Here is an 18,379-nt window from a genome sequence, read left to right on the forward strand (position 1 = left end):
GTATTTGTTAAAGGGTTGCATATATATATATATATATATATATATATGAGAGAGACTTTGATTTATGAGTCCTGTACTGTAGTGTAGGCTTTAAGAAGCCCTAGCAATCATGAGACTTGTCATAAAATCATGAGGCTCTTCATAGGAGTTGACAGCTTTGGATATTTCACTTTAAATAGTCTGTGAGTCTCTTTGAGGCCTGCATTGCCATCCCCCAAAACAGGTTTTTTTGTGTGGGTGGGTGGGTATATATATTTTTAAATATTGTTTGGAACGTAATGGCATACTAAAAGAAGCTAGAGGTTATGTACTAAATGGTTAAAGCAAATTTATCTTTCACTCTTCTGGATAATAGTTAGCTCCACTGAGTGCAATGGGACTTAATTCCAGGTTAGTATGCATAGAATTGCAGCCTAGGTGGTAGATTACACTTGAGGATGCTCATGAAAAAGCTGCATCTGTGTGGGTTTGAAGATGTTCTGAGATTTGCTGGAGCCAATCCAAACTGGACAGCAAGCTGCTGCTGGCTTGGCCCCTCTAAAAGAAGAGGGGACATTGAGATCCCAGGGATAATGGGAGCCACTACAGCTGATAGGATTCACATAACGGAATGAATGAGTTAGGCTTAGAACTCCTGCCTCCAAAGTGCATAGAAGAACTGACATTAGATCCCAGGGACAGAGAACAGCATCTAATTAAAGGGCATTTGTCACATATCTATAATTAAAATACAAATATGTCATACGCTGTGTCTGCCTATAAATACAGAAAACAGGCAGCCAGCAAAGCCAGCTAAAGGACACCAATCAACCCTCTTATTTGTCAAAACAGAAAATGTCTTTTTGCGGGGGAAGGGAGGACCATATGAAAGGTTTTTATCAAGCTGGAAGAAATGATCCTTGGTTAGAGTGCCCATGAACCCCCCTTGGCATCTACCCACCTAAATGCAACTTCACCCTTTTATGTTGGAAGCAGGGAATCAGTGTAACTGCTCAAACAAATGCTGTCTAATATTCTGGCGTTAATAACTCAAGTCACTTAACTCCATTGCAATATGTATGTATTTGCACAGAATCAGAAACTTGAAGGGTGATAACCATGCTGTTCATTTCATCACATAACTTATACTGTCTGCTTCATCACACTGTTATAAGAATGTATCTCAGGAATGTGACATTACAGCAGTTTTACCGATACTTTTCCTTTAGTAAAAGGAAAGAAAAATAGGAGGATCGTTGGCAAGAAAGTGATATCAGAAGCACTCTTCCTGCCCAAGGTTACCTTCTGGGGGATGTCTGCAAGAACAGCTATACTAAAGCAATAAAATAAAATAAAGTAATCTCTTTGTAGTTGCCTTGGAAAGAAGTTGAAAGAGAAGTGAAGAGAATGCTTGAGGGTTGTTCAAAACCATACTGGATCTCTCAGTGGCTTTTGATACCATCGACCAGATATCTTGCTGGACCAGCTCATTGAGGTGGGAGCTGGAGGCACAGTGATAAAATGGTTCCATCCTACCTACACAGCTGGTTTCAGAAATGGCAGGGAGGTGGTGGAGCTTCTGCTCAGCTCCATGGCACCTGTGCAAGGTTCAGTCTTGTCCCCCATGCACTTGAACATCCATATCAGAGGTGGGGAACCTGTGGGCCTTCAAGCTGTTGCTCCCATCACTCTGACCATTGGCCATGCTGGCTGGGCTGATAGGAGATGGAAGTCCAATAAGATATTGGTAGGGTTATAAGTTCCCTATTCCTGATCTACATGAAGCTGCTGGCTGAGATTCTCAGAGGATTTAGGAATGAGGTGACATCCATATGCTGATAACTCCCATCTCTATTTCTTGTTTGCATCTGAGTCACATGAATCTATGCAGGTACTGAGCTGATGTTTGGATTCAGCACTGTTGCTTGAGGTCTAGGTGTTCTCGGTGGTGAGGAGTGCCTTGGGGTGATTTGACAGCTGCAACCATTCTTGGATAAGGATTGCTTGGCCACAGTTCCCTGTGCTCTGGTACGATCCTGTTAAGATTGTTGTAATGCCTTATATATGGGGCTTCTCCTGAAGATGACTTGAAAGCACCAATTTGCGCAGAATGTGGCTGCCAGAATTTGACTGGTACAGCCAAGAGGGATCACAACTGCATTGGCTTCCTATTGTCTTCTGATCCCAGTTCAAGCTGCTGGCTGGTATCTGGATGCCTGAAGCAGCACCTCTCCCTATATCAGCCTGTCCATCCTTTAAAAGCAGCAGAGGGGGCACTTCTTCACATTCCACTGTTAGGCAAATGATATAGGGCAGGACCTTCTCTGTGGTGGCCTGCTGTTTGTGGAATGCCCTTCCCCTACAGCTACATGAGAGGACAGCTATGGGTTGTCTGTTTTAATTTATAAGAAATATCAAAATGTGCTCTACATGGTAACAGAATATTACAACAGGGAGGGAAATTAAGCCAACCAACCAGACACACACACACACACACACACACAGAGAGAGAGAGAGAGAGAGAGAGAGAGAGAGAGAAATGTATATAAAGTTAAAAAAGAAAGTAAGAAGTCTATTTAATAAATACTAACTTTCTTATTGGATAGGTCAAGTATCAGTATTTGTACAATATTGGATCTACCAATCACATGGATAAGGAAGCTGATAAATAAAAAGCCCCATAAAACAAATAAAACTAAGAAAATCTATCTGACATGTGTTATAAGAAACACAAAATCAAAATCATGGTCAGAAGAGCTTATGCAAGTCAGCCAATCAGTGATTAGCAAATAGTTAGTAACACCCTCATAAAATTGGGGAAAGGGTTATGTCCTACCATCACCTGATTTTTATTCAAAAAATTATTAAGCAGGTTCCATGCACATTCAAATTTGTTAACCCTTTGTTTTCTCTGTTTAACCCAATTAACCAATGTAATGATAACATTGTTGTCATTTTGGTATTGTGATGGGATGATGAGCTGCTTGTGCGTAAAATCGTATCCCCTCAGAGTTTGTTCAAGTCCACAAACCTCTGTCTGTGACGGAGCCCCTCAGACATGGCTCCTCTAGTCACTAGCAGATTCCGACAGTGGTTGCTTTCGGAATCGCTTCCAACATAAAAGCTCCTTAACGGAAACACGTCTTCTGGACTCTCTGCGTGACAGTTTCCGGCGAGGAGTGGGTGTCCCTACAGGAGGTCCTGAAACCTCCCCACTGTTTTCGCTGGAAGTGTCTCTGAGCCATCCCTCCAGCTCACTTTCCCCCAGCTTAGCTCCTCTCCCCCTACTGGTTCCCTCTTCAGCTGCTGAGTCTCTCTCAACCTGTGTGAGCCCTTTCACCTCCCTTCCTTCCGATGGCAGTTCCCTGACATCCACCTCCCCTCCAGGGCCCCCTTCACCCCCTCTCGCCCCCTCCTCTACGGGCGGTGAGGAGGCAAAACCCCGGAATGAACTTCCTTCATCTTCCGATGTCTCGAACACTTCTCTCCACCTGTTGCGGTTCCTGGTCTCGAAGTACTCCTCCTCCTCAGAGTCCATCTCCCCTTCCCCTTCCGAGTCCGGGAATCCTTCCAACTCCTCCTCCTCATCGGTGGTCCCAAAGTATTCCCTCCGGAACCTCTCCACAGGCTGAGGTTTCCTTGGGAACCTTTGATGGAACGTTTCTATCAATACCTCGTCATTGATATCTTCTGCCATTACCCAAGTGTTTTCTGACTCCGGTTCTCCTTCCCACGCTACCAAATACTCCACCTGATCCCCCTTCCACCTGGCGTCGAGGATTTCTGCCACATGGCTGCTGCATTCTCTTTCTTCTATGACCGGTCCCCGAGTGGCCATCCCTTCTCGTCCCCCCTCATACGGTGACAGTAACGACCTGTGAAATACTGGGTGCAGTTTCATGTGGTTGGGTAACCGGAGCCTGAAAGCCACTGGGTTGACCTGTTGAATGACCTCAAAGGGACCCGATCTCCTGGGTCTTAATTTCTTACAACCTCCTTTGAACGGCAACCCTTGGGTTGACAGCCACACCCTATCTCCCACCCTTATGGTTTCACCTTCCCTTCGGTTCTTGTCTGCCTGCCTCTTGTATTCTTCCTTCGCCCTTTCTAAGTTGAGTTGGAGCTGACGATGGATTGCTTCCATTTCTTCTACAAAATGCTCGGCTGCCGGGACGCTCCATCTCTCCCCTTCTCCCCCTGGGAAAGCCCTGGGATGACACCCATAATTAGCCAAGAAGGGGCTCATCCCTGTGGACACATTCTCGGCATTGTTGTAGGCAAATTCCGCCAGCGCCAACTTTTCTACCCAGTCATTCTCTCTGTCATTGACATAACACCTCAGGTATTGCTGGAGGACCCCGTTTGCTCTTTCCGCCTGCCCGTTGGTTTCAGGGTGCCGGGCAGTCGAAAAGTTGACCTCCACCTGCAGTAAGCTCATGAGCTTCCTCCAGAACCTGGAAGTAAATTGTTTTCCTCGGTCTGAGACCACCCTCAATGGCACCCCGTGCAACCTAAAAATGTGTTCTACAAATAACTTCGCTGTCTCTTCCGCCGTGACTGCATGCGAGCAGGCTACAAAGTGGCACATCTTTGTTAGTAGGTCTACCACCACCATGATGGCTGTTTTCCCCTTGGACTTCGGCAGATCAGTCATAAAATCTATCGACACTGCCTCCCAAGGTCGTTCTGGGGTTGGTAAGGGTTCTAATAGCCCCGCCGGCGCCCGCCTCTCCCCTTTGGCTCGCTGGCATTGCTCGCACCCTCTTACATACTCCCGTACATCTTCCCTCACCTTAGGCCACCAAAATTCCCTGGTGACCAACCACATGGTTTTGTGTTGTCCAAAATGCCCCGCCGTGGGGCTGTCGTGCAACTGCTTGAGTACCCTCCCCCTTAAGTCTCCTTCAGGGATATACAGTGCCCCTTTGTAATACAAAGCTCCATTTCTTTCCTCGAAACCCCCTGGTTCCTCTCCCTCACCCCTAAGACCTCTGAGCTTATTCTGGGCGTATTCATCATTCTCTGTTTCCTCTACCAGTTCTCTTTGTCCCACCAATGCCGCCCCACACACCCAGCGGTCCTCTGGAATGACATGTCTCTCTTCGGGTGCTCCCTCCCCCTCCAAATATTCAGGTTTGCGTGAGAGAGCGTCCGCCCTAATGTTCTCTGGGCCTGGCACGTAACAAATCTCAAAGTTAAATTTGGAGAACTCCTGGGCCCATCTCACTTGCCGTTGGTTGAGCACTCGTGCCGTCCTCCAATACTCTAGGTTCTTGTGGTCAGTGCACACTTGCACCTTATGTTGTGCGCCAATTAGCAGGTGCCTCCATCTCCGGAACGCCTCATGAATGGCTAGTAGTTCTCGGTCATACACCGTGTAGTTCCTCTCGGATTTGTTCAGCTTTCGCGAAAAAAAAGCACACGGTCTCCACTCTGACTCCTCCTTCCCTGGCTGCAGAAGCACCGCCCCAATCGCTCTGTCTGATGCGTCAGTTTCCACTCTCATCGGTTTTTGTAAATCCACATGCAGGAGTTGTTGTTCCGAGGCGAAGGCCCTTTTTAGTTCCTCAAATGCTCGCTCCGCCTCCTCAGTCCAAACGAACTTCTTCTTACTGCTGAGACAGTCCGTAATGGGCGCCGTCAGGTGGGCAAAGTTTCGGATGAACTTACGATAGAAGTTCCCAAATCCTAGGAACCTCTGCACATCCTTCCTTGTTTTGGGTGTTTTCCATTCCAGCACCGCCTGGACCTTGCCGGGATCCATGGCCAATCCCTTGTCTGACAGGCGATACCCCAGGAATTCCACCTCCTTGGTATGAAACTGACACTTCTCCAGTTTCACCCACAGCTGGTTGGCTTGCAGCCTGCTCAACACTTCTCTGACGTCTCTCACGTGCTGCTCCTCATTCTCAGAATACACCAACACGTCGTCTAAGAAGGCCACACAATTCTTGTAAAGCAAAGGCCCCAGGACGTGGTTCATAAACGATTGAAAGCACGCGGAGCCTGCTTGTAGGCCGAAGGGCATAACTAAATATTCAAATGCCCCCAAAGGGGTGAACATGGTGGTTTTCCATTCATCCCCCTTCCTTATTCGTATCAGGTTGTACGCCCCCCTTAGGTCCAGTTTAGTAAAAATCTTTCCCTTCCTGACCCTTGTCAAAATGTCGTCAATCCTGGGCATAGGGAAGGCCACTGGTTCTGACACTGCGTTCAAGGACCTGAAGTCACACACAAGCCTCGGCTTGTCCGTGTTTTTTTTATCCACAAAAAACACTGGGCTGCCCCCCACCGCCCTGGACTCTCTGATGAACCCTCTCTTCAGGTTCTTGTCAATGAATTCCCTTAGCTCCTGCATCTCTCTGTCTGACATGGCGTACAGCTTGCCTACAGGGAGCTGTGCCCCAGGGAGTAAATTGATTTGACAGTCAAAGGGTCTATGCGGGGGTAGTTGGTCAGCTTCCCTTTCGCTGAAGACGTCGCGGAGATCTGCGTATTGTCGTGGTACCTTCACTTTCTCCGTTACTTCAGTCCCTGCTAGGGTGGCTTGGGCCCCTGCCAAACCCTTTCCCTCTTTGCAGTGTTCTAAGCAATGTGCTGAACCAAAAGAAACCACTCTCTGATGCCAGCCCACCAGCGGATCATGTAACGCTAGCCAGCTCATCCCCAATATAATGGGAGCTCCTCCCAAGGTGGCCACATTAAACGCTATCAGTTCGGTGTGCCTTGCCACCTTCGTTATCATTGGGACGGTCTGCAAGCTGACTTCTCCTCCCAACAGCTCCCTGCCATCGATCGTGGTCACCTGCAGGGGGTTGCTTAAAGGGATCGTCTGTATCTGGTGTTCAGCTGCAAACTCTTTGCTCATGAAATTGCAGTAGCTGCCTGAGTCCAACAGCGCCTTTATCTTTAGAGGGTGTCCGTTTGGCAGCTCTAGCGCCACTTCTATCACTAGGGCGGGTTTAGGAGGTTCTGGCCTGGGCACTTTCACTGCTCTTTGGCCTGGCTGCTGTGCCCCGACGGTGGCAGCCAGGCGTTGGCTTTTACTTGCTCCGGTATTTCTTCCTCTTTTCCCTCCACAGCTCCTACCATCCCTTGCCATCCCTTCCTCTGGGGGCAGACTCTGGCAAAGTGACCTGGCTGTTGGCAGAGATAGCATTTCCGGGCGCCTTTTCCCTCCTTCTTTCCCCCCTCACTGGGCTTTGAAACTGCGCGCGCGCGCGCTGTTCCGATTTCCATCGGCTCTGCCGGCGGGAAAGTTGGCTCTGGAATGTCTGGAATGCGGAACTCCTTCCAACGTTCCCCCTTCCCTTCCCGCCTCTCCAATGCTCTCGGCTCCTGGCGCGCTCCTATGGTCAGCGCTGATTTGGTCAGCTGGTCCATAGACTCCGCCCTGGGCGCCCGGGAAAGTTCGTCTTTCACAGCCGAAGAAAGCCCTTCTTCAAAGAGCATTTGAATGGGTTCCGCCGATAGATCCCACCCCAATTTATGGATCAACATGGTGAACTCAGTCCAGTACTCACGGACAGATCGGCTCCCCTGTTTGCAAGCCATTAACTGTCTGCGCACCACTCCCTGTTCAATATCGCTGGAAAACATCAGATCCATGGCGCGAAAGAACTTCATCGTGTCCTTTAGGACGTCACTATTCGCTGCCATCAGGGGTCTAACCCAGTCTCTCGCCCCCTTTTCAAGATGCCCAATCACGAAAGCCACTCGTGATTCCTCGTCAGGGAATTCATCAAACTGCAGATTGAGGGCATATTGCATCTCTGTCCGAAAGCCATGATAGTCTTTGGGCTCCCCCCCAAACTTCTGCACCAATCCTGGTACCTTTCTGGCGAGCTGGGTGGCTTTCCCCTTTTTGTCTGCATCCTGAGCCCTCCTCTCCTCAAGCCTCGCCGTCTGCAGCGCTAGCTGGACCTCCAACACCCGGTACCTCTCTTCCAGGCTTGGACCCGCTCCAGCTCCTGCTTCTCCGGTTCCGGCTGGGTTGCTCATGATGCCTTCTCCTGCACAAGCTGCTTTCAAAGACTGTCGGAATGCTGTGATGGGATGATGAGCTGCTTGTGCGTAAAATCGTATCCCCTCAGAGTTTGTTCAAGTCCACAAACCTCTGTCTGTGACGGAGCCCCTCAGACATGGCTCCTCTAGTCACTAGCAGATTCCGACAGTGGTTGCTTTCGGAATCGCTTCCAACATAAAAGCTCCTTAACGGAAACACGTCTTCTGGACTCTCTGCGTGACAGTTTCCGGCGAGGAGTGGGTGTCCCTACAGGAGGTCCTGAAACCTCCCCACTGTTTTCGCTGGAAGTGTCTCTGAGCCATCCCTCCAGCTCACTTTCCCCCAGCTTAGCTCCTCTCCCCCTACTGGTTCCCTCTTCAGCTGCTGAGTCTCTCTCAACCTGTGTGAGCCCTTTCACCTCCCTTCCTTCCGATGGCAGTTCCCTGACAGGTATTAAGTGAAAACTTGTCTGTTTCAGCTTTTTAGGTTTTTTTTAAATGAGCAAATGTTTTAACCTTCTCCTCTGTTAAGCTGTTTTTAGTTTTTGTTTGCCAGTGTTTAAAACAAATTCAACTGATTTTTTTGTAAAAAAAATATTATAATTATATTGTTCCCCCATCGTGGTATCAAAATCAATGAAGGATGGGGTATGAATCATATAAACAAATAATTAGTTAATTGGTGGAAAGCATTAGTGAAGAGAAAGTTGCCAAGCATATAGAACAGGTCTTGGTGAAGAAGAATCAGCATGGCTTCTACAAAGGATCCATCTTGCTAACCTTTTACAACACTTGGAGAGTGTCACTTAGTAAGTTGATAGGGATGATCCAATAGGCACAGTGTACTTGGACTTTCAAAAATGGTTTTGATAAACCTCCTCACCAAAGGCTCCTGAGTAAATCTAGCAGTCATGGAATAAGAGGGCAGGCAGGATTGGCATAGGGGTAAGGGTTGTTGTGTACCTTCCTAGACCCACATCCCTGCAGTGAGGCCACTGCCATGTCCTGAAGACTCCTAATTCTGCTACTCTTTCTCTTTGTGCTCTCGCTCTCTCTCTCTCTCTCTCTCTCTCTCTCTCTCTGTGTGTGTGTGTGTTAGAAACAATTTTAATGCACTTTTAATAGGTACGTAACAAGACAAGACAGTAAGATCACTGTAAAGAAGGGTTGTCTCTACCATTGTTCACTTGCTGACTTCTGGCATGTAGGCCTGCTTTTCTCCTGCTGGTTGGTTGTGTGCATTGGGCCTGGAGAAAGAGAGCAAGTGACTGGGCAACGGTGCCTCAGAGAAAGGTAGGGAGCCCACAGATAGAGGGCCCTCGCTGAGGCCATCATGCCTAAGCAGGGACCCCAAACCTGGAGCTGGCATTGAGAGCAGGTCCTCTTATGGAACCAGGTCTGGCTTAAGAACAGGAAGCCATGATCAGGGATAAGTGGACAGTTCTTACAAGGGAGGGATGTAAGAAGTGGGATCTTCCATTCAAAACCTCCCCAAGTGCGCAGTGCTGTTTGTACCATTTGATTAAGTGCCCCCATTTGATTAAGTGCAGTCTTTTCTTAATCCCTTGGTTTGAATTTTAATTCATTTTCAGTTAATCTTTGTACTTATTACATCTGTAAGTCCATACATCTTTGTACCTATCATACCCATCAAAATCAAGAGATTTGAAAACGTGTCTCTACAGCCTTGACACTTAAAAAAAAAAAAGATTAAAGCATATATTCTTTAGAAATCTACATTCAGCACTTCCTGACATTACTTCTTGTGTCCTGTTTAATCAGATGCCTTTGTACGGGATTATCAGCCTTCTGCACAGAGTCAGCAGTGCTATCAGAGTGAAGCAATCGCCTTAGCCATCAAAATTTGGGTGCCATTGAACTAACCTGGGCATCAAATATCAACTATATTTTACAGAGAGGGTGTGGCTCTTCCATCCCTGTCCTTTTTCTGCGGCTTCACCTAAGTCTATGCATTATATATCCACTGCAAAGATCTTTCTTTCTACCGCACGACAGCCACAAGCACCATGTATATTTAGAGTCTAAATTTTAGTCAGATACTTTTTTGTTTCTTTCTTGGCTTTCTGTTTCCATTCCTCCCACTTAAGAAGGAATTGATAGCTCTTCCCCACCATGGAAGCTGGGTTTTGGCACCTCTGTTTTTCTTTGAGCACAAAGGAAGACGGTGGGTGCATAAAACAGCTGATGTTGATGGAGCATTAGGAGATATTTTCTGCAGAGTAAACATGCTTCCCAAGACTAGGAAAGGGATCCCTTATGTTTACCACAGCGGGGTAGGGGAACAATATTCTTTGCACATTCCCTCCGCAGCCCTCTTGCCCTCTCCTATTCAGGAGAAGACTGACTCCCCTGCCTGGTGATGTTCACTGCCCCTTCTTATTATGGGAGGCACACTCTACTCACATTGTTCTCCTGAACTACCCACCAATTAGGAGCAACAAATGATCTATTTATATGCACACAATTCAGAGGAATAGACACACTTGCACAAAGCGGAGACCACACACAAGCGCACACACATATATACACAACAAACTAGCACAAACAGGAGACAGGGTCTGCTTCCTTAATTATCTCCTGGAAGCCAGAACAATTAGAAGTCTGCTTTTTTCCCTCCTTTTATTGTTCTTGGCAAAAAAAAGGTTAATTAAACTTTGAAAATACCCTTCCCCCCACCAAGCATGAGACTGTTAATTTTCTCTTTATATTGGTATTTAATTAATTCCTGCAAAGACTCTGACTATTTTTTATATAATTTCTCCCTTTGTTTCCTTCCTTTCCTCCCTCTCCCCCCTCTCTCTTTCACTCTCTCATTGTTAATCCTCCCATATTCAGGGTTTTCCCCCTCCCTCTTCTGTCTTCCCCAGATTTGAAATTCTATTACCATTTCAGAAGGCAGGCGTTTGAAGAGAAAATTGAATACCCGTCCAGTCTTGATAAGAAGGGACACTTGGTACTAGCAGCAATTTGTGCAGCATCCCCCCCCCCCCTTTTTTTGCAAAGACCCCATTCCTCCATTCCCATTCATAATGCTTGTAATGTGTAAGGGAGAGAAAATTAAAAGGGGTGTGTGTGTGCATGTGTGCGTGTGGGGGGGGGGAAGAGGAGGTGATGGGGTGGTGGTGTGGGCTGAAACGGAATGAATTGTCACATCTCTCTTTGAATTAGCATTCCCTGTCTCCTTTCTTTCCATAGTAAATGTGTCATGGCAACAAGGCGTTGTACTTCTGCCTGGTGCTCTGTGAATAACATATTGTGGCTTCTATGACAAGCTTTGGAGGGATCTGCCTGCACTTTCACTGGTCCAAATACTCTCCTCCTCTTCTTTTTCTCTTGCACACACTTTTTCTGTTACTGGAAAGGCTTCCCATCTCTCAGGCACACACCTAGAATAAACAGCACTCTGTAGCCAGGGCTGACTATTTCTTCTCCGTTTGTGCAGGGAGGTAGTTGGCTTTTGAAGGATCCAGAGGCCCTTGAACCATATTCCGTGGCCTCCTCCTCCTCCTCCTCCTGCCTCCTCTGAATCAGGGCTCCCCAAATCCATCTGTATTGATATGAACACAGGCATTTTCTCTTGCCCCGCTAATTTCACACTACATTCCTGTATACCTAGTTATTCCGCCATTGGTGTTGCTCGGGATTTAATATTATAACTCTTCTGCAAATAGAAATCGCATTTGTTTTTAATGCTTTAGCATTGAGTGGGGAGCCTATGGCCCTCCAGCTGTTGGGAGCATAATTCCCATCTTCCCTGACTTTGACCATGCTAGCTGGGGCTGATGGGAGCAGCCACATACAGTTGCCAAAGAAAGAGGACCAAAGAGGGTATATTTGCATAAGATGCCATCTGTCCTCAGTTAAAGCTAAGCTCAAGGCGGCTTACAACATGAAAAGATTTACATAATCACCAGTGCTATTTTTCCAGAAAAAGAAGTGCCGGAACTCAACATGAACTCCTGGTGAAAAAAAGCCCTGATAATTACAAACATAACAAAAGTAGTCATGAACAATAAATGAAACACATCGAAACGTGCATAACCACGTTACATGTATAGATTCAAATTCAGGAATAATTACTATAGTTTAAATAGAACCACATCTCACTAGAGTGGGGAAGACTGTGGCCAGGTGCCTGCCTGCTCAGTCTGCTGTATAGTTAATGGGAACGTCAGGACCCCTCTTGCTTGCCCTTCTTGGGGTTATTTATTTTTTCAGCCAGGCTTGGACCAGACAGCCCTCCGAAAAACAGAACACCTGCAGACAGAGGATTAACCTCTGGCCATCTTTCCACTAGAAGCCTGTCCTCTGTAAAGTGGTCCACCGAGCCAACTTTACAAGATTCTTTGCTCAGGGAGGAAACCGGGCCCATCTTCCTGGTGCTCTCAGGCCAAATATGTCACAACAGGTACCCTTGAAGGAGAACAGCAGTGTGCACATGATGTCTCTCTGGATTTACAGTTGTTAGTTAAATGTAAAGCTTTCTTCACTTTGTGGATGCATGCTAGTGGAAGTGTTGTATGATAGGTAATATAATAGGTAGACCTGGTCTACACAGACTGTGATCCCCCTGCAAGGCAAGCACAGTCCATGGATGAGTTGGCTTTGGCTTGTTGAGTCACAGGTTATGCACTGGATATTTTCCATGTGCTGGACAGACGCATAGCATTCCAATGAAAGGAGTGAGTAATTAACAAGCATCTATTTTTTGTTATCAACAATTTTCTTATAATAAAACACATATTAATACATTATACAAAATTTTGTGCTGAATACAAGAATAACAAAAGGCAGGTTTTTTTAAAAAAAACAGACTGTCTATTGTTATTAAAACACAATAAAAACATATAATTTACAGTTTAAAATGTGTGTTGTTAAGCTGAGAAAGGCCATAAAGTTTGTAATCTTTTCCAGAACTTCAAGGTCCCACATTTTTAAGAGCTGGTCCTAGGATATTTAGAGGTGTTTTCACACATTACAGTAAGCTGGTGTACAATCTGTGTACATACGGTAAATAGTTGAGCTGTATAGTATTCACATGTAACATTCAATGAGTGTACCATCTCTGTACACAACAGTTCGGCCATACAAATCAACAAGGGTGCACTCTTTGTCATAAACACTTATACTTATGTACACAGCTTGCACATATATTCAGTATAACATGTGAACAATCTGGAAAGCTCAAATGAAAAGACCTCCTTAGGACCGTGAATTGCATACACACAGAATTTTGAACTGGGTTCAACATTAATTGTTCCAACAATGTTGGTGTTCATTTCATTTCTTTGTGCATCATTTGGTCCCATCCACATGGTTTTTCTATCCAAATGTTTCCACAGCAGTGTGGGAAGAAGCCACAGAGAAATGCCACCCATATTGCTCCAGTGCTGTGTTAGGTAGCCTCATGACATGAACTCTGATGCAACAATTGCAGGATCCCTGTGGCACCAAACAGCCTGATCCAGTGCAGCTTTGATATAAATGCAGACTCTGCCAGCTAGGCAACTTGAGTGCCACTGCCATTGTTGGGTGGATATATTGTCATCTTGAAAGTTGCCCTTAAGCTGTTTCCTCAGAATATCTGGGAGCTTTCTTAATGTAAGAAGAACACTCACATTTTTGCTTTTGTCATTGCAATAAAAAGCAGATTGTGTGGTGTGGTCAGGGAAACTATACTAAAGTTTCAATTTAAATTGCAATTTAAGAAAGAGGAAGTATATTTGCGATTTTAAAGAAACAAAACTTTGGATAATCTCTGGTGAGTGTAAATATGGAAGAATCTCTCTCCCTCTCTCTCTTAGAAAGTTCTTTTTAGGGGCTACATCTGGTCTGCAGCTTCTCCCTGGTTCCATACAGCAGCCTGCTTGCTAATTGCTTGGATTGTTTGCCTGGTAGTGCTTGTCATAAGAGTCTAGCCACGTGGAGGGCCTGTGCTGTCCTTTGCTGTTTTGACATTGGCTCAGTCATGAGACTCTTTCCCTACATCCAAGAGCTGCGTTTCCACCTCTTATTTCCCTGCTAACAGCTTTCTCCCCAAAGGGAGCACATTAGGGAAGTGAGAAGTTCACCCTGACTGCACCGGCTGGGAGCACACACAACAAGCTACCAAGTCACGTTGTTTTTGTTTTTGCTGTTGCCGCTGATCAGCCCTCAGCGAAGGGCCTTTCACTCCTGCTGCACATGCTTTCTCTAACTTCTCCTTTATTTGCTGGGATCTCATCAGTGAGAGGCAGCTGTCGATTCTGCCAGCAAAATTGTCAGGCCCAAAGGAGAATCCGGGCTTCAATTCCCACTCTTGGTTTCTGCTCATAACCCAACAGGTGGCTCTGTGGCTGCTGTTTGCACCCTTCCTTAAATGTTTCCTATGACATTGTAGTGGTTGTGAAAATGTGTGAAACGAGGGGTGGCATTGAGCTAAAGCTGTGCACACATTACTGACTTTAAATGCAGCTAGGTTGTTGTTTTTCTTAATTCAGGTTGAAGCTGGTTTGAGGAAGTGTGTCAAAACACAGTATTTCATTTTTTAAAAAAGACAGGTTATATATGGAGTGTGTCTATCATGCGTACACTGCTTCCCAAACCAGTGGTGGGAACATACCGGATGCAGAGTAAATAGGTGTGTGTACACAGCCTAAGAGTTACTCAGTATACACCCACTGAAATTAATGAATGTGACTAAGTTAAGTCTGTGCTTAAGTGATATTCAACTAAGTTTTATTCAGAATAGACTCACTCATATTATGCAGCATGACTAAGTTAGGTTCATTCATTTCAATGGGTCTGCTCTGAGTGAAGCTTCATAGAATACCACCCGATTATTGCCAAAGACCTTGCACATGATAGATTGGTTGGCATCTGTCTGTCTCGGGAGACAATGGAGGAGGGGGCCTTTGGTAGTGAAGTCAAACTGCAGGAAGGTTTTGCACATGCTGGAGAGAAATAATTTGTTGCAGCTGGAGCAGATGAAGGCATCCAGTTGTGCTGCTGCAGATGCACCATGGCATTTCTTCTCTCTGTACTTCTCCCAGTGGTCATTCTTCCTCTGGTCACTGCTATGGATGCATGACCTGACTGTCTATCTCCAGGCACTGCGATTGTCTGCAAGGGTGGGGTTGATGTTGCCAGCCTTCATGTCATGTTTGTAGACATCTTTGTGATGCAGAGTTGGTTGGCTAACGGGCCTGATGCCTGAAGCCAGCTCCCTGTAGAGCACATCCTTGGGGATCCTGTCTTCTATGTCAAGGCAGCATACACATTGCTGAGATAAGAGTGCAAACATGTTGGGAATATGGGCTTGGGAGAGCACATCTTTTGTCTACTTGGGTTCCACCATAACAGGCAACCTCTCCATCAACGCTGAGCTGGACAAGCATATTGGCAAGGCAGCTATGGCAATGGCTCGCCTCTCTAAAAGGATATGGGAAAATGCAATGCTAACATCCAATACTAAGATGAAGGTCTACCAAGCTTGTGTGCTGAACACGCTGCTTTGTGAAAGTGAGTCGTGGGCAGCTTAGAACCAACAGGAGCGAAGCCTCAACGCCCTCCACATGCGCTGCATCCAGAAGATTCAAGCTGAAATATCAGGACCCTGTGTCCTGGCTTATCTACCAACCTGTCACTGAAGACAGCCGTCATTGACCGTGAGCTGAAAATGCTCAACACAGATGTTGCTGCTCTACAGGAGACCAGACTCGCTTCAAATGGCTGCTTCTGAGATAAGAACTACAACTTTTCCTGGCAAGGAAAGCACTCAGAACCACCACGTATTCACAGTGTAGACTTCTCAGTGAGGAACGCCCTTCTGTCTGCCACAGAACCACTAATCAAGGGCTCAGAATGCTTGCTTTTCCTCCGCCTCTCAACCACCTCTGGTCCCGTTAACATCTTGACCATCTACACTCCCACTATGTGCACATGATATAGAATTACATAAATTATGAACCAGCAATGGACCAGTAAATAATATTTTTTCTTTTATTTTCTTTTGCAAGCATCCAATTTTCCAGTATCTGCTACCCTCTCAAGGATGAGCAGATCCTCAAAACAGAGCATGGAGTTAAAGAAATTGCTTTCCCAAGGCCAAAGCAAGAAAAGGCATCAGTGCCAGAAACTGAACTCAGTCCCTTTTCGTCTTGTGATGGCTTCATAACCACATGAGACCATTTCTTCAGTCCCCTTCCCCCTCCCCAAATCACATGCTAAGGGAGTGGGAGAGATGAGCTGCTGGCAAGACTCCCTCACCCACTTCCCCATTTTTAAGAGAACTTGGGCCAGCGGAAGGCTCTGTGAAAACAACCTGCCTGGTGTGAGCCCATTTCTGAGCTGGGAGGGAAGGAGTGAGGGGGAGACAGATGGCTCCCTGAACAACCGCCAAGATTCTAGGGAAAGGTTCCTCAAGAAAACTGGCAGATACAAGTAGCTGTCCTGCCTGTGGGGATGATTTTTCTAATCCTGGAGAGATGTACAGAAATACGTTAGCCCAGTCCCGGAGTTAGTGCCTGCTTGTATTTGAAAGAAGCACCTTTTAAAAATTAAATAAAATCCTAAGTTAACAGGAGGATACACCCCCACAGAGTCTTTACTTTTTTCCAACTTTGCCATGGAAGGTAGCTGTGCATGCCAAGGACACAAGTGCTTTAGTAATGCATTTTGAGCCCAAAGGGATTGATGCATATGGCTGGCTTGTTAAGTGACACTTGTGACAGGTGTCCTGTAGGATCTGGTTGGTAGTGTTTGTGAGGGTCTACAGGGCCAGGTGAGATTGCTTGTGGTTTCCACCGAGTCCTGATGGAGTTAATGGTGGGTCAACTCTATTCCTCTTGATTCAGAATTGGCTCAATATTTCTGAGCTTTCTTGGAGAGCATTTAAAAAGTTCTCTTCTGGTTCATAATGCTTGTACCTTTGTGCTGGTAGTGCTGTGCTCGTGTGCATTTCCTGCTGGGAACTGCAGATCCTAACACCAATCGCAGAGAGCTGCTTGCAAATTCACCCTGCTACCACCACCTCCTGCAGTAGCAGAAGGTGTGGTGAGGCAGAAGTATAGACCTCCCCTCTCAACACCAACATTGCTGTAGCTTACTTCAGTGGGGGCGGGGCAGGGGGTGGGGGTGAGGTGAACACCGCACAGATGCACCAGTGGAGTCAATCCAGCACTCCCAATCTTGCCACTGCCTTGCCCCGCCCTGCAGCAATGCTGATGTCAAGAGAGTGACTCTGCCTCATCACATCAGCTGCTGCTAGGAATGAGATAATATTTTAGATCTGAACTGGAGCTAGCAAATCAGGAAAAATATTTGCAAGGAGCAATCAAGAATGAACTCAGTTAGGGGGAAGATTGCTCACCAAGGGAAAGACTGTGTGGTAGGTGATCTGGGTGCATAGTTCACAACAATCCAAAAGAGTTTCATTGAGAGTAAGGACTTGAACATTAAATCATGCTTGCACATGCCTCTGAAAATCTGCTGGGTTTGTAGATCATATTGTTTCACAGCAATCAATGAGAATTTTTTTGAGAATCAGGTGGGGTGGAGCTACAGCAATAGCCACTTGACCCCAGCATTGCTGCCACTTACCAGAAAAGAGAGGCAGGGGCATCTGAGGTTTGAGCTGTGCAATTATGCACCAGTGGGAGCATCATATCACTGCTGCTTTGGTCCTCCCTGTCCTGATATGCAGTGACACTGCAGCCAGGAGGCTATTGTTGCAGCTCTGCCCCGTCAAGAGCTAACATTAAAGGACTTTTCCACATGGACCTACAAAGCAGCTTGGTCAGCCTGAGCTGGTGGAGCATAGTGGCTAAAAGACTGAGCCATGAATCAGAAAACCTCAGCCAACATGCATGTCCTTTGGATGACATTCCCCATTACATGGAGCCTACCAAACAAGGCTAGCAGTGGCCGCACTAGAGACTTCTACAGTCGTGGTGCCGGGGGGGGGGGGACTTGTCTTGCATCCTGGGGGTAAGGCTTCTGCTGAATCCTATAGCTCCTCAGCTTTTATTACAGGAGTCTGTAGTAGAAGAGAAGAAGAAGAAGAGTTTGGATTTGATATCCCGCCTTTCACTCCCCTTCAGGAGTCTCAAAGCGGCTAACATTCTCCTTTCCCTTCCTCCACTCACTCTGTGAGGTGAGTGGGGCTGAGAGACTTCAAAGAAGTGTGACTGGCCCAAGGTCACCCAGCAGCTGCATGTGGAGGAGCGGAGACGCGAACCCGGTTCCCCAGATTACGAGACTACCGCTCTTAACCACTACACCACACTGGCTCTTAGTACTTAGTACAGTACTGTAATTAATTCTCCTTGTATCATCTCTGCAAGAGTTATCCCCATTTTATAGATGAGATATATTTACCTGCCTAAGATGTGAATCG

General features: G+C 46.5%; 1 long non-coding RNA gene across 1 annotated transcript in view; it reads left to right on the forward strand.

Annotated features, from left to right (window-relative positions):
* The window catches only part of LOC308472270, a 69,112-nt gene that overhangs the window by 4,126 nt on the left and 46,607 nt on the right, over positions 1-18,379 (forward strand). The gene's annotated exons all lie outside the window — the stretch shown is intronic.

The sequence above is a fragment of the Podarcis pityusensis genome (genome assembly GCF_964106645.2).
Source record: "Podarcis pityusensis genome assembly, chromosome: 2".
Taxonomy (NCBI): Eukaryota; Metazoa; Chordata; class Lepidosauria; order Squamata; family Lacertidae; genus Podarcis; species Podarcis pityusensis.